General features: G+C 38.9%; 2 long non-coding RNA genes and 1 pseudogene across 3 annotated transcripts; 1 reads left to right on the forward strand and 2 right to left on the reverse strand.

The window, feature by feature from the left end:
* Positions 1-2031: 2031 nt before the first annotated feature.
* Positions 2032-8224, forward strand: LOC149102058 (molecular chaperone MKKS-like; annotated as a pseudogene). Its single transcript, XR_016202608.1, has 8 exons — positions 2032-2345; positions 2485-2576; positions 3673-3852; positions 4664-4895; positions 5262-5672; positions 6337-6491; positions 7189-7445; positions 7809-8224. The product of XR_016202608.1 is annotated as a molecular chaperone MKKS-like (transcript).
* Positions 4944-6341, reverse strand: LOC149102059 (uncharacterized). The gene is made up of 2 exons (XR_016202609.1): positions 5726-6341; positions 4944-5413 (listed from the first exon to the last, which is right to left on the reverse strand). It is a non-coding gene; the product is annotated as an uncharacterized LOC149102059 (long non-coding RNA).
* Positions 8225-11748: 3524 nt separating the features above from the next.
* On the reverse strand, positions 11749-13601 carry LOC149102060 (uncharacterized). The gene is made up of 2 exons (XR_016202610.1): positions 12314-13601; positions 11749-11976 (listed from the first exon to the last, which is right to left on the reverse strand). It is a non-coding gene; the product is annotated as an uncharacterized LOC149102060 (long non-coding RNA).
* Positions 13602-14430: the final 829 nt, after the last annotated feature.

A 14430-nucleotide genomic window follows, 5' to 3' on the forward strand; every position in this document is an offset into this window, starting at 1 on the left:
GTAATTTCTGATTTCACGAAAATGTGAACAATTATGAAAACATGAGGATGAATGAAGAAAAGCCACAATACAATTATAACTCAAATCTGCCTTTATTTCTAAAATTCTAACTAAATATTTTGATATTAATTACCCGAAAATGTATCAGAAATCAATCGTGCGGCGAAGGACAAGGATGGCTGGATAACATCTCAACAAAGTCGCTCTCAAAGTAAAACCGACTAAATTAAACTCCAATTAAAACATTCACGAGCAGTAAGTTCAGCGGTTGTATGGAAACAAACTGTTCCTGCATGAGAAAAGAATTTAAATTCTCAGGGAATATTATTGACGTAACTTTAAAACTGTTCAGTCAGATCTTCATACCCTTAGCAACTCAGAGCATCGGAACAATGGACAACAAGCCGGGTCTAAAACACAGGTCACATTCCACATGTCAAGAGTAGAAATCCTTACTCTACTGATGAATAACTATGCCAAAAGTTTCCCCTCGATCTAAAACAACATTTACGCAGAGTGCTAGGGCTAATTAGGGCTAGGAGACTGAATCTTGGTGCTGTTTATTTATCTGCAGCACAGTGACTCTGTACTCTGACTTGTGGAATGTGACCTACAGTTCAGGCCCATCGTGGACAACATTAAACAGTTACAAATACGACGAACAAGAGAGCTAGGATTTCTGAAATGTGGTATTCAGTAAGAAACTTTCAAACCTGCTATTCCGATGTGCTTGTCTAAACGAACTTGGTAATTCTTTATTCCGAAAGTTTCACACCCTCCCAGTATTCAACAATTTCTTCACTGTGTGGAGGTAAAAAATTGCTCAACGAACTGGTTATACTAAACCACTAAACTACGGAAAAGGGCAAGCGTAGCGAAACGAGGCGAAAAGCGAACAAGGTCAAGAAATGCAAAAACGAAAGCGTATACTTATCTGCGAAGGGGAGCACATCGACGAAGATACTGGTTCACCTTCACAACACACGACGCTCCCTGACACTAAAATGAACGGGATGTCCTTTGAGACTTCCTTACATACTTGATTAAAATTCATTCCACCCACTAGAAAAGTGTTTGCTGCATCAGAATATTTCATTGAGATTTCTGTGCGTCAAACAATAGAGCATACAATGATATCAATAAAAAAATATCGAATAAAGCACGCACTCAGTCGCCAGTTATTTTCTTCTACAAAAGCACAGGTATTTCAAATGAAATTCGTTGAATAGTTTTCAAGAAGTTGACTCTTGAAGTCCTTTGTGATATCACTTAAACCACAAGGAAAGACTGAACATGCGTCTTCGGGAGCTTGAAATTCATCGCCCCGTTTTAAATGCACAACGTGTCTTATTCTCAATTGTGGTGGCATTTTACAGAGCCAAGCCCTGAAAACTAAAGGTGTCAGGTGTTTACCATGACAGGCACGGAAGGCAGTGCTCGGACTATTCGGTGACAACACTGGGACTCTAAAATTTTGTAAAAGCAAAAAATATAAACATATCAAAAATAATTCTGATAAATGTATTTAACATCAACTCTGTCTTGAATTCCAAACATGATTTGTTACCCACAATGCAAGGATTTGAGTTAGAGACAAAACTAGAGGTCCAGAACAATGCTTTTCTCTGACTTTCCCTTGATAAAAATAACATTTCTCTAACCAAATAAACAACAGACATAGTAACGGTTTCTAGCCTGCCCTCAGGGGCAGCCCTCCTTTCCGCCCATTCATTATGACTGACAAGTTTTTAACAAATCCTTTTTTATAGGGAAAATGTCTTTTTCCTGACCATTTCCTGACCTTTAGCAGGGTGTCTAAAAAAACTCGATTAGCGAATAGTGCAGTGGTGAACAGTCATGGTAGTGGCGAATAGTCGTCAATAGTCACCGCTTTAGTTCAGCACTGATCTGGGTTCGTTGAAACTGATCACGTGAAAAAAAATAATAAAGTAAAATAAAATAAAATACGAATGTGAGGTAAGTGCTCTGTGATTAGTTTATCAACTGAAAAGACACAAACGACCTGCTCTGATAACCGGTTATAAAAACAACAACATCTAAGCTACATCTTGCGTTAATTGATTATCCAAACCGGTGGCCAAAGTATATGATGTAAGCAAGTATGTCAGCATACATAGTTTAGGTCAGCGGTTTATTATCAAAAGGCTCGGAGCCATTCCTATAATTAACGTCATGTTGCAGGCAGGAGTAGGCAAAATTTCCTATTTTCTTGTCAAAAGTTTACACAGTTGTGGAGAATACACATGGCTATACTGCATATGACCTGAATGGAGGGTAAAAGTGTTTCTTCAAGGCTGTCTACGAAAGACGAATGGACATCTCAGGTAGGCTGCCAGGAAGATACATTTTCACTTATAAGCAGCTTTTTTTAAAAAAAAAAAAAAAAAAAAAAAAACTACTTAGTAGCTGAAGCTTATATATGGTATGTATTTTCCTAATATGAGTGTTTTGAATTATATGCAGATTGCAGTGCAGCCGTTGGATGATATTAAGTTAAAGGGCTCGCTACGCGCATTGAAGGATTTAGTTCAGACAGCGCTTGGACCAAATGGAAGGTAATTTTAAGTTCTTACATATAAAATCCCTAACTATATCAATGTAAGCGTAAATTTATTGTAATAAAATAAAACACTCAATTCTGATTGGTCCTCCCCACGTTTTAGTGGTCATTGTATTTAATTTGTTACTTGCATTGTAGCTTAGCCAATAACATGCTGTCAATCATGTTTACTGTAGTGTCGGCTGACACTATAGACCGATATATTGACCGATATATTGACCGACACTCAGCCAATACAAGGCTGATACAAGGCCGATACCTGGCTGATGTATCGACCGAGTATCAGTCAATATATTGGTCAACAGTATCAACCTGCACCACCTAATGTAAACATGATCCCATTTTGTTAATATCCCAGGTAATGAAGGGTTTAGTCTGCTAGATACCCTGGTCCCTGTGGTTTTCTTTCTTCTTCTTCTATCACAAAAAGCCATCTTTGTGGTGGTCAAAAAGAGTGTAAAAAGAAACTGAACTCACTTGCTGCTTCGTGACTCATTTTCGCTACTTCGGGGCACAAATTTGAACATTAGGATATGAAGAGAGTGAGAAAACCTCTGGAATCAGGGTATCTTCTCCAAAGACCTAGCACTAAATAACGTTTGCTGATTCATGACCTGTATTTGACTGATTTGTTAATGTACATTGATGTCAAACCCAGGGGAGGGGACCCTGGCTATATGTGAGAATTTGACATCTACTACACATCATCCCACCCCTTCAATTATTTTAAATACATGACATTTGTACACGTGGGTCCGCGCGTGAGGGTCGGGATGCTTGACTTTGTGAGAGGAGTACTGAGCTTGAAGCCTAACCATATGTAATTGTTGGATCATCTTGGGAATAAAACCCATCACAACTGTTGGAAGGGAAGGGTTTGTTTTCCGTTATGCCTCAGTTAATTTATAACTGAAGGTAGATAAATATCCATTCTGCCAGCTAGGTGACAATGGAATCTAGTGTCACACTGTACAAAGTAATAGCTGTACCGATACAACAATAATTTCATTCAATACTTTTCACTACAATACATTTATCTTTATTTTTAAAACATGTGAAGTTTCCCATCTTTATACTTGTCTGATACTCAGGTTGAAGTTCTTCCAGTCATCCTCTGGTGGTCATGTGACTGTAACATCAACATCAGGCAAGATTCTTCACAGCTTGTCTGGCTTGTCACACCCCATACCAAGGTTGATACTATCTGCTGTGAAGGGCCATCTTGAAGGCTACAGTGATGGTGGTTTGAGAACAGCACTTCTCTTACTAAGGTGCCTATTAGCCTACATGTAATTGCATTTCATCTATCAACACATACAACACATTGCATCCATCCATGAAGCGTGACAAATTAAGCACACAGTTTTACTTTTCAAACGTTTCAACAACACGCACCATGACTGGTACAAAGGCATTTTAAAAGAAAGATTTGTCACGTAAGATTTTAAATTTAAATTTATCTATGACATAATTTTTTATAATATCAATTATTAAATTCTTGAATTTATGAATTTACTTCCATTTTCAACAATGTTATATTGTTATATTTTTTATTGTAAAAAAGTCATTTTAATTTTATGTACTTACATTTTAGCTAGGTTGTATTTTCTTTGTTTACTTGTTTATCAATTAATTTATATTTATGTTACTTAGTTTAAGAGTGGGCTTCCTGCAAGGCAGGTTTATGGCTAAGCGCAGTTGGTACTATAAATATAGAATTGTCTTATCTACATTGAAAGTTTTGTCCGTTATGTATCACATGCAAAAATGTTAAATTATATTTCTCTTTCAAAGATGAAACTAGTAAGATGAAAGTGCCATATTTGGTACGGAACATGTACAAAAAATGTAATGTAGTTGAAATGATTGCAACAACAACTTGCTCACACCTTGGGTTTAACACCTTAAAAAAAAGGTGGAAAGAAACGCTTTGAAAGTAGAGAGTTGTATGAGACCTCATATAATCTTGCAGTTATAGTCAGGGACCAAATCTGCTAGTTTATCTTTTTTTGTAGAAAACTGTTACTGGTAATTGTAGAGGTGTGCATAGATTTATTGATCCTTATTGTTTCTCTGTTATAGTCTGATACAGTCATCCCTTGATCTGCCTGTCCCAAGAGCCCTCATCACTCAGATCAGTCAACATTCACTGGAAGTCATTACCAGTCACCTACAGTCATCTCGATGGAAAATGAACATTGATATTGGTAACATGAAGACCATGCTGTCCATTGTAAACAGCATAATTGGAACAAAGCCTGCTTGTCGTCTTAGTGAATCTGAGAAACAGTATTTAAGTGTGCTCGTCATCAAGGTACAGGATTTAATATTTTTTGTGTGTTTATCTAGCGGTGGATACATGTTCAAGGTGCCAATGCACTCACTTAAGTACAAGTTTTTATTAATACCTCAAACATGACTTACACAAGCTAAAGAGATATAACTACCCAGGCCAGTGCTTCAATCATTGAATGTTTGTTAACATGCTATACGGTGGCTTTAGACTCAAACTTAGAAAAACACATGTTTGATGTGAAATTTGACTCTGATCAGGGATGGTAATAAGAGGACATAACAGGAAATTCTTTTTGAGATAAACCTTGTTAACTTTTTTATTCCACAATGTCACAATGTCACAATGTCACAATGGTTTGACACCATGCATTGATCAAACACACAGGCATTTCTTCAATCACTGCCAAGTAATTCCCAAGACTCTTCAGTGTCTGTCACAGACCTTCAGCCAGTCCAAATAGTGACTTGCGAGGGTGATCCTGTCCATGAATCCAAGATCATACAAGGTGTCATTCTTCAGGCCCCTGATGTTGCAACCTTTCAAAGAAAAAAAGCACTTTTAAGCCATCATGCCAAAGTGGCTTTGTATAATGTCTCAATGGCAGGGGACACTGATGAATGGTTTAGCGACAACGTTAAAATAGAGACAGCAGGAAGTGGTCATGGTGTTAACATGGAAAGTGCTGTGCTACAGCAGATGTTGAAGGTTGCTGATTGGTTGCTAGCTATTGGAGTTAAAGTGGTAGCTTGCCAGAAATGCGTACATCCAGCACTGAAGCAGTACTTGAGAGATAAGGTTTGTATCCAGCCCAGGCAGACATAATCCTAGAAACAGATTTGGGCACCTACCTAAGTGCTGCCTTCACTTCATTTATTCACCTGCAAGATACAACTGGGAGTTAAGCTAAAGAATTCACCTAGTCATGCATACAGCTGTGTAGTGTTTCTGATATCATTGTAAATCTAAGGTCCTACATGTCCAAAAGACAGAGATCTTAAGGACTATGCATGCGTGTACAGTATGTGATAGATACAAGTGTTTTTGACTGAAATATTGAATGTCTCTGTCATGAGATGAAAAATGGGACCCAAAATAGTTGTTGACAGCTGTTTTGTTGGGTGAGACAGTTCTAGTGGACTAATTTCTTATAAGGGATTAAAGACATAATACACTGAGATAATGCATAATTTGGACTGTCTTTTGTTTGTTTCTTGTTGTATGTATTGCTTGTGGCACATGGCAATAATAATTATTATCGCTAACAATTAATAGCAAGACTGGCAGCCCTGTAGTCTTCATGGAAGAAATGAGATTTAAATGAAATCTAAAACTCAGCTAATTTAGAAACAATTTCAATTTTTGTACAACTAGTGGGATTGACAGACCTGTACACAGCAGTCAGTTGTTAGTTTTTTTTTTTTTTTTTTTTTTTTGATAACTTGTTTTGTTTTCATCATAGGGTGCTTATGTGATTGACCGTCTATCCATTGTTCACATCTCTGCTGTGTGACGTCTGACTGGAGCAACAATCCTGAGCACTTTCAGCATGGACATTACTGAATCAAGCTTTGGTCAAGTCGGGAAGATTGAACATATGGTGTTGAATGACAAAAGGTCAGCTTCCTAAATCCAATAGTGCATTTAACGTATGGTGGTACAACCCACCATGTACTCTACATGTACATCACTTTATTTTAATTTCCATCCTTTGGTAATTATGATTACATAACGTCTTTTACCCTCAGTTTTCATTTTTTCATAACTGTTATTCTGATCTTGATTCTTACTAATAAAATTACTAGATTTAGAGCAGTTTTCAACTGAGTGTCAAAAGTAATCAGGCAGTTACATTAGTCTTGGTTTTACCACAGTTTGAGATTGGCGGAATAGTCTAATTGGTAAGTAATGGTTTGGTTTTGGTTTTACGGCATTCAATTGAAAACCACTCTATTGAGCCAGGTTTGGTTTGACTCGGTTGAACTCTCCTATCAGAAGCATCACTTCAGTCCATACCTTTATTCACCATACACTTGCAGTGTACAATGACAGCAATATCTTAAATAAATGGGCCTTCTGCATCCAATGGTCACATGATACAAAATGCACCAAGCTGGATGGCAAAACAATACAGCAGTCTCCCAAACAAACTTAAGGCACTAACCAACCAGTCAACCTTGATTTTGCTTTGAATTAGAGGTACATGCCTGTGCAGAGCTTATCATGCTGCATGGTAAATGTCATGTCAGTGACAACTGGTTTCAAAAAGGCCAGTTAGCAAACCTGCTTTTCTTTTTCGTATATTTTTAAACAGCTACATTCATTTGGTGCCAGAGTCCTCATTAACTTCATCTTCCGTGTGTACTCTTTTGCTGTGCTCACCAGATGAGACATCCCTTGACGAGCTGAAGACAGTTTGTCAAGCATCTGTTAGTGCGTTATATGAGACTTTGGGATGCCCATATGTGGTGCCTGGTGCTGGATGTCTAGACACTCACTTAGCATCATTCTTGAGACAGTATGGGAAAACGAATGGCTCAAAGATTGCTGCAGATCTTGGCTGTACTAAAGGTAAACACCTTGTTTGGCACTGGTATATAGCTTTGTGTGCTTTAGCAGTAACCCTCAGGGTCTTCAACAGTAACCACCTGTACTTCTTGATCTAAGCCGGCTACCCTGCTTAGCTAGTATTCCCATTCCTTATAAAAAGATGGCAAAATCAGCCACCTTCTCCAGCAAAAATGCTGCTACTTGGAAACTCTGTGACGACCCTGTAACCTTAATTGCCATTAGAAATCCAAGTTGCAAGCTTGCTGATGAAGCTTGCCTGTTGGCTTGAAATGCAAATTGATTGAATTATTTTTAAGTTAGTTTGAAGTCCTTGGACATGCCTTATAATTCCTACTTTAATCTCTAGGAATTTCTTTTTCTTAGGTCAATTTGTTGCTATCATCAACAATGTAGCCCATTGCCTTGAATCCTTGGCCGGATACCTAGAGCATGACGGTGGCAGTCACGTGACTGACTCAGCCAATCAGCATCACTGGAGTCTTTCTCCCAGAGCACTGGATCTTAAGCCCAGCATGCTTCACTGCATGTGTGGTTTGGTGTCATGTGATCAGTCATTAGAGTGGAGCATGATGGGACATGTCGAGAACTCCTCTGGTCATAACAGAAACAGCTGTTGCACAGTGGGTGCTAAGGAAATATTTGACAATGCTGTCCTCGATGTGTACTCAATAAAGATAAATTCTTACAGGACTGCATTTGAAACTGCTAATGCTATAGTAAGAATTCACTGTGTAGTTTGTAGCAGTGTGGCGGGAAATTAAAACTCGCAAGATATTTACGGTGCCGCCTATTGGTTCAGTTCTCTTTTCAACGTCTTAGAAGTAATTTCCCTGTCATCTTTTCTGTTCCAGTTTTATAAACCACAATTACGTTAGTATTCTCTTTTTTATCATTTGTCTTGAATTTTTTGGGTGGTTTTTTTTTTTTTTTGGGGGGGGGGGGGGGGGGGAGTTTGATAGATGAAAGTTGCACGTCCTTCTGATTCAAGTCCGAGGGAACAAGATGCTCCAGAGCTTACAACTGGGCCTGTCAGCTTGACCACTAAGTAAAACAGTATGAAAGGCACAGTAGAGCGCCGTACCTTAGCCCCCCTTTCCTAGGCAATTAAAATCTTCATGCACGCGTTGAGTTCTTATTCCATCTTAGTGGAAAGCCAGCAAAACAATCCTTTATTTAAAGTGGTCAGCACGCCACGAGAGTAACGCCACAAAATATTCGAAACGGAAAGAATCGAAAATGACTCCTATCATAATCGGCGTTTTACCGGCAGCCCTGTTTACCCTGAGCATTAAAAAAGCGCCGACAACTGTTTTTAGATACTATTAGATCTCCTGAAGGGTCGCGTTGTTCGAAAGCCGGTTAACGCTAACCCAGGATTAAGAGTATTAATTAAAAGTATTAATTTTTCCTATATAAAAATGTGTTTTACTGTTTACGTTTTGTGAAGTTTGAGCTTAGTCAGACTCAGAACAGAAGGACAAACAGTATAAACATAAAACCTCACCAAAAGTTACACAACTCAAATCAAAATTCTCGCTAATCCTGGGTTAGCTTAATCGGGCTTTGGACAACCCGGACAACAAAACGGAAGTGAAATTAGACAGTATGACCGTTAGTGAATTTATGTTTTTTGATTCATTTGGAGAAATCTACCAAACTTGGGTAAATGAATTGAAAGTCTAGGCACTGTCACTGCCCGCTGAGGAAACGGGCGGCGTTTCGACACACAACCCAAATAACTGTTGCAAACAAGACTGCGGAGGCCCTTTGCTCCCCACGGAGTGAAGGTGGCAGAGAAGGAGAGAAAGAGCAAGACGGGTGTGGTAACCTAATTATCAATTCAAAATGTGTTACTTTTATAAAGGAGTGTTAATCGAGTAACAATATCGCTTGGAAATCATCGACGAGCCGAAGAGGTCACACAAAAAACTATTGAAACCTCTCGGGAAGATCGAGCACTACTACGAATGACGAACGCTAACTTTATCTTAAAGGTATATTCTATAGAAAATTCAAAAGAAAACCTCTTCGAGATGCGTAATGTTTGACGCCGCTCATTCGATATGTCATGATATTATGAGCTCATAAACTCATTCATCAAAGGCGTCTTTGCTGTTACAAAACATAAAATTGTATAACATCCCTGGTATAGAAGCTTTCAGAGAAAGTTTAATTTTTTGTTATAGTAATCTGGCTGAGCGCACGTGGCCCTCAACTGCAATGCTCGTCTGTAGTGGAACTTATTTAATCATTTAAATTTTTCGCTCTGTGGTTAATGCTATCGGCTTTGTGTTTACTTTACTACCCTGTACCATACGAAAAACTAATAGCTTCCTGCAAGAAGCCTGAAATTGTGAAATTGACGGTTTCCAAACGAATTCATGATACATATCCAAGCCACGCTTATTGATACTTTTGCGTGTGGTTTAAAATCCCTTAAATAAACTTTGAAGTCCTTTCACTAGACATTTACAAATTATCTTTTCGTTTTTCAGCTAAGCAACGACATCAATGACAAACCTGTTGATTCGACTTGATGGCAGATAGTGATGACCACAGAAACACTGAGCGAGTAAGTAGTCTTGTAAGGGAGGTCGATGATTTAAAATGGAGTGCGTGCGAAAGCAGACGGATTTCAGCTTGTTGTTTTATGTAGAAGCGCTTGCAGTCCAGTTAAACAATGGTGGGGCAAATTGACTTGCAACCCGGAGTAAGTGCGCAAACTGTACTGTTAAACTTAATCAGCAGATATATTTAAGACGTTATCGAAAATCTGAATATCGCAATGGCAAAAAAATAACCCTAATGGAAATGATAAGACCAACCTGTCTTGAATCAGAGCTGTTCCGTGCTGCGCGTGCTCGGCTAACCGACGCCCCTGAAATATTGTTCAGCCCGGCCTGATGTGAATCCTAGACACATCGCCTTAGGGAACCAGGGAAGTTTCGTGCTATTTTTAAAATAGAAAGACTCGTTCTTCCTCCCGCCGACTTTCAGCAGAACATTCGTTTCAGAAATTATCCAACGAAACTTCGGCGACAGCAGGTTTTAATCGAAGCTGCCATGAACACGTTGCTTTCGCGAGAACAATTATTAAGTTCTCGTGTCATGAATATTTAAAAGATAGCTGAGTTTTCTAAAAAGCACATGCCTTGTCTTTTATTTGCTTCAGGAGGTTTTCCTCTTCTAATCAAGAATCTTAACAGAATAAGGCCGGTTCGTTTAATTTTATCTGCAGCTGGTGATTTTAATGCTGTTGCCTTTTTCGTTGCATTCGAGGAGCAATACAATATAAATTGGAATAGAAATCGCTCTAGCTCGCTGTCCTCAATGGAACATTGTCTGGGTGTGATCAAGAGCCCATCACTGGTGTAATATCGTCTTCCGCACGTGTTAGCAGTCGCAAGCTGTTTACATTCACAAACGCAAGCGAATAATTATTTAAATCATTGTCATTCACGACACACAATCATGGCCATAAGGCGTTAAAGACGTCGCCCAACGACGTTTTCCCAGCGGCCGCGTAATACCAGTTATTGACTTGACGTTATTGCAATAATTTCGTAATCGATAACTGATGAACAGTTCATAGATTAGATCAGTTACCAGAATAGTAATTGTTATAATGACGATGACGATGATGATGATGATGATGATTAAAAGAGGACTGTGATGACGGTAACGATGATTAATTTATCACATGTGGCTACTAAAAACATACTACGCATAACGCATCGAAAGAAAGTCGGCGCATGAATCACTATCTATAATTAAAATAAACTATAGTCGCTAATTCAAACGCTCCGAAAATTTAGGGGGCCTCTAAATTACCTCATGTTTTCGGAATTCTTTGTTACTATAAGCCGAAGTCCTGGAGCCATATTCCCTTTGAGAACCAGAATACATCGAGCACATTACGACGTTTAGTCTCGAATCATTTTCGATCAAATGTGATCACCTCAGATATGACTTTGTTAATTAGAAAATGTTCACAAATTTGGGTGCCTTCCATTTGACGAAAATTCCGGAATTTTCGAAACGAGGGCAAATTTCTTGAGAAAGTTTCCGAAAATTCGAAAATCACACAACATTTTCGAAAATTTAGATAAAGCTCACGAGGATATTCTCTTTTCGGTAAATTGTAGAAAATGCTGTTCTATTTGCCTCTGGAAATTTCCGGAAATGCAAACCTGAAGTTTTGGTCGGAAGGAAAGCGCCCTTTGACACCAATTAATTTTACGTCTTCTCAGCCTAACAAGTCGCCATAACCATCTAGCAAGATAATGTTCGTCTCTCTCAATGGTTCTTTCTTGGTAACACGCTCGTAGCTAAATGCTGTAAGGTCGATTGTCTGAAATCCACCGTCCAAAATTAATTCACTGACGGCTCGCCCTACAGCGGGAGACTGCTGACTACCATGACCGCTAAAGCCGTTCGCAAAAATGAGATTCCTTATCTGGGGATGTCGTCCAATAATGGCATTTTGATCCAGTGTGTTGTACTCGTAGTGGCCAGCCCAGGCGCTCTTGACCTGGTGAATTGAAAGATAACATCACAAGCGCTGATCCTATTACACCTTGGCTAAACATAATACTGTGTACCTTCAGAAGTATTCATAAAAACATTTTCCTAAAACAGGAATTTAAGCTTAAAATCTCTGAAAACATAGTTGACTTAGATACGTCAGGTTCCAAAATGTTCCCTGCTTGCTTAGGATGTGTGGCATTATTGTTTGACAAGGGTACTTTGTGATCCCCCAACCCAAACGACACACACAGACATAAGCTCCAGGCTAAATACGGTTTTTACGCTGCCTAGTACGAAACGGGAATAGAAGAACATTTGAAAAACGACTCTGAGGGACTTACCTTGAGACACTCAAATGCAGAAATTCTGTGAACTAAATTTGGCTTAATTCTCTTGTGAAAATACTCATAGTCGATTTCAAAATCAGAAGATTCGTGGTCATCTTCCTGTGTTAAAACAATAACAAAATGTTTTTACGCAGAAATTCCCTTTTGATGACAGTTTGGTGATACCAACTTTATAATTCTTGGTTTTTAAGTCACGAGTCGATAAGCAAGTAATTAAAACAACCTGAGCAGTATTATCCAGGCTACTTATGGCCCAGACCACCACTCTCTTTCGAAAATAGAGGAAGGCTTGGGTAAAAAAAAATACTCTTGAGCGGTTATGGAGTAATTGGGGCTGGACACAAAGAACAAAATGTGGCAGAACGGCAATCCACGAGAGTAGTAGCAGTTGGAGAACTAAGGAGCAACTAAATGAAGATGCTCTGAGAGCAATATATTCTTCTTTGAATTGTGTAACAAGCAGAGAAACTGCCAAACAAGGGGTATTTTGAAGACGTAAAATGCAAGGCCGACATTCGAAAACTCTGTTCGCCTTACAAACGACGGCTCCGCCCGCAATACGAGCGGCATTAAAACCGAGCTGTCCTACCGAAACGACACGATAATAATGTTTTTCTTCGCAACGGACAAAAGTAGAGACAATGCTTAAGTCGCTTTGACCTTAACTTTAGAATTCCGGGTTTAATTTGACGAGGAACAGCATATTTCGTTCAGAATAACGCAACTAATATCTTACTTGACGACACTCCACGAACTACGAGCGATTTGCCGGTGACCCATTTTTGGCGCCAAATTAGAAGCTTAGGGAAACAAAATGTTTCATACTTTTCAATTTTTGCAATCTGATATGATTTTTGGAAATGTAAATGCTGGTTAGTGAATATTTAATGCAATCTCCAGCGAGAAAAGTTGCCCGATTACAATGCCTTTCCTGTTAACATACATTAACGTCAAGACAGTAAAGTTTTTCCCGCCTACTGAATCCTGATTGGTCAATTCAAATTTCAGCCGCGCCAGCCGTATGCACGGTACCCACCCCCTTCCCACGCACTCCCCCGAAATAGGCAATCCCATAAGCACCCTCGCCGACACTATTAGCTAAGTATGGGTAGTCTTTTTCAAAGCGCTCCAAAAAAACATGACGTCAGCAAGTGCAGCTTATCCGCTGGTGTTTATGGTACATGTAACTTCACAGGACAAAGCTGTTCACACAAACACGTCATACTTTTTAAACCTTCTAAGAGAAAAGGTTACTGTTTGCTGTCTCACGAAGAACAACTCAGTGGAAGGAACAGTTAAATTAGGCTGTGGCTTTTTGTTCTATGCAGGAAATCCGGGGTTAATAACAATTTTTAAAGACTGCAGGTGACAACCCTAAAAAACATTATTTGATAATCTCCTTGTATTTATGGCAGTTGTCTCAAAATTTCCTGTTCCCCCAAAGCAACGCCTGCACATAATTCACACCAACATACTTCCAAACTGTCAGTACGGTGTCAGAGTAAGTTTCGCAACCAAATGGGGTACTGGAGAAAACAATTGCATCCACATGTACAGGGTTTCAAAGCTATCCTTTACATTACAGAATGTAAATGAAGTCATTTTAAAGATTGGAATTTAAAGAGGCTTGTATTTTCTTTCAAGTTCCTTTTTCATATTTTTCCATTGGGAAGAAGAAAGGTACAGTACTCTTAAGAGTGAATGCCTATAAAAATGGACCTAAATCGCCTATCAATGGCACAGGTCGAAAAATTGATTTCGCTTGTATTTTGTCCATAGATAGGTCCTAGTAAGAATAGAAACGGACCATAGTTAGTTTCTGCTAATACAGCTTTCTTTGGTAGAAATACGCCAAAACCGATTTCGACCCGACTGGGCTCAAAATCTACTTCCGGTTTTGCTGAATTTTCCGAATATTTGATTGCTTCGCGCTCCGCAGAACAACTACTTGAGAATCTTTCAATGGATTTTATATTCAGTTCAGGTCTTGGTAGTATGACTGAGCGAAAAATAAAATAAATCAAAGTTAGTTTTGAGCCCGAAAAGAGGTAAAACTGAAACGCAAAGTTTTACAGTATGTCGCAAGAGAATTATTGCTTAAAAACATCGCC

Source organism: Orbicella faveolata, unplaced genomic scaffold (genome assembly GCF_042242905.1).
Source record: "Orbicella faveolata isolate gen_17 unplaced genomic scaffold, um_ofav_v1 contig_36, whole genome shotgun sequence".
In the NCBI taxonomy this organism is placed as follows: Eukaryota; Metazoa; Cnidaria; class Anthozoa; order Scleractinia; family Merulinidae; genus Orbicella; species Orbicella faveolata.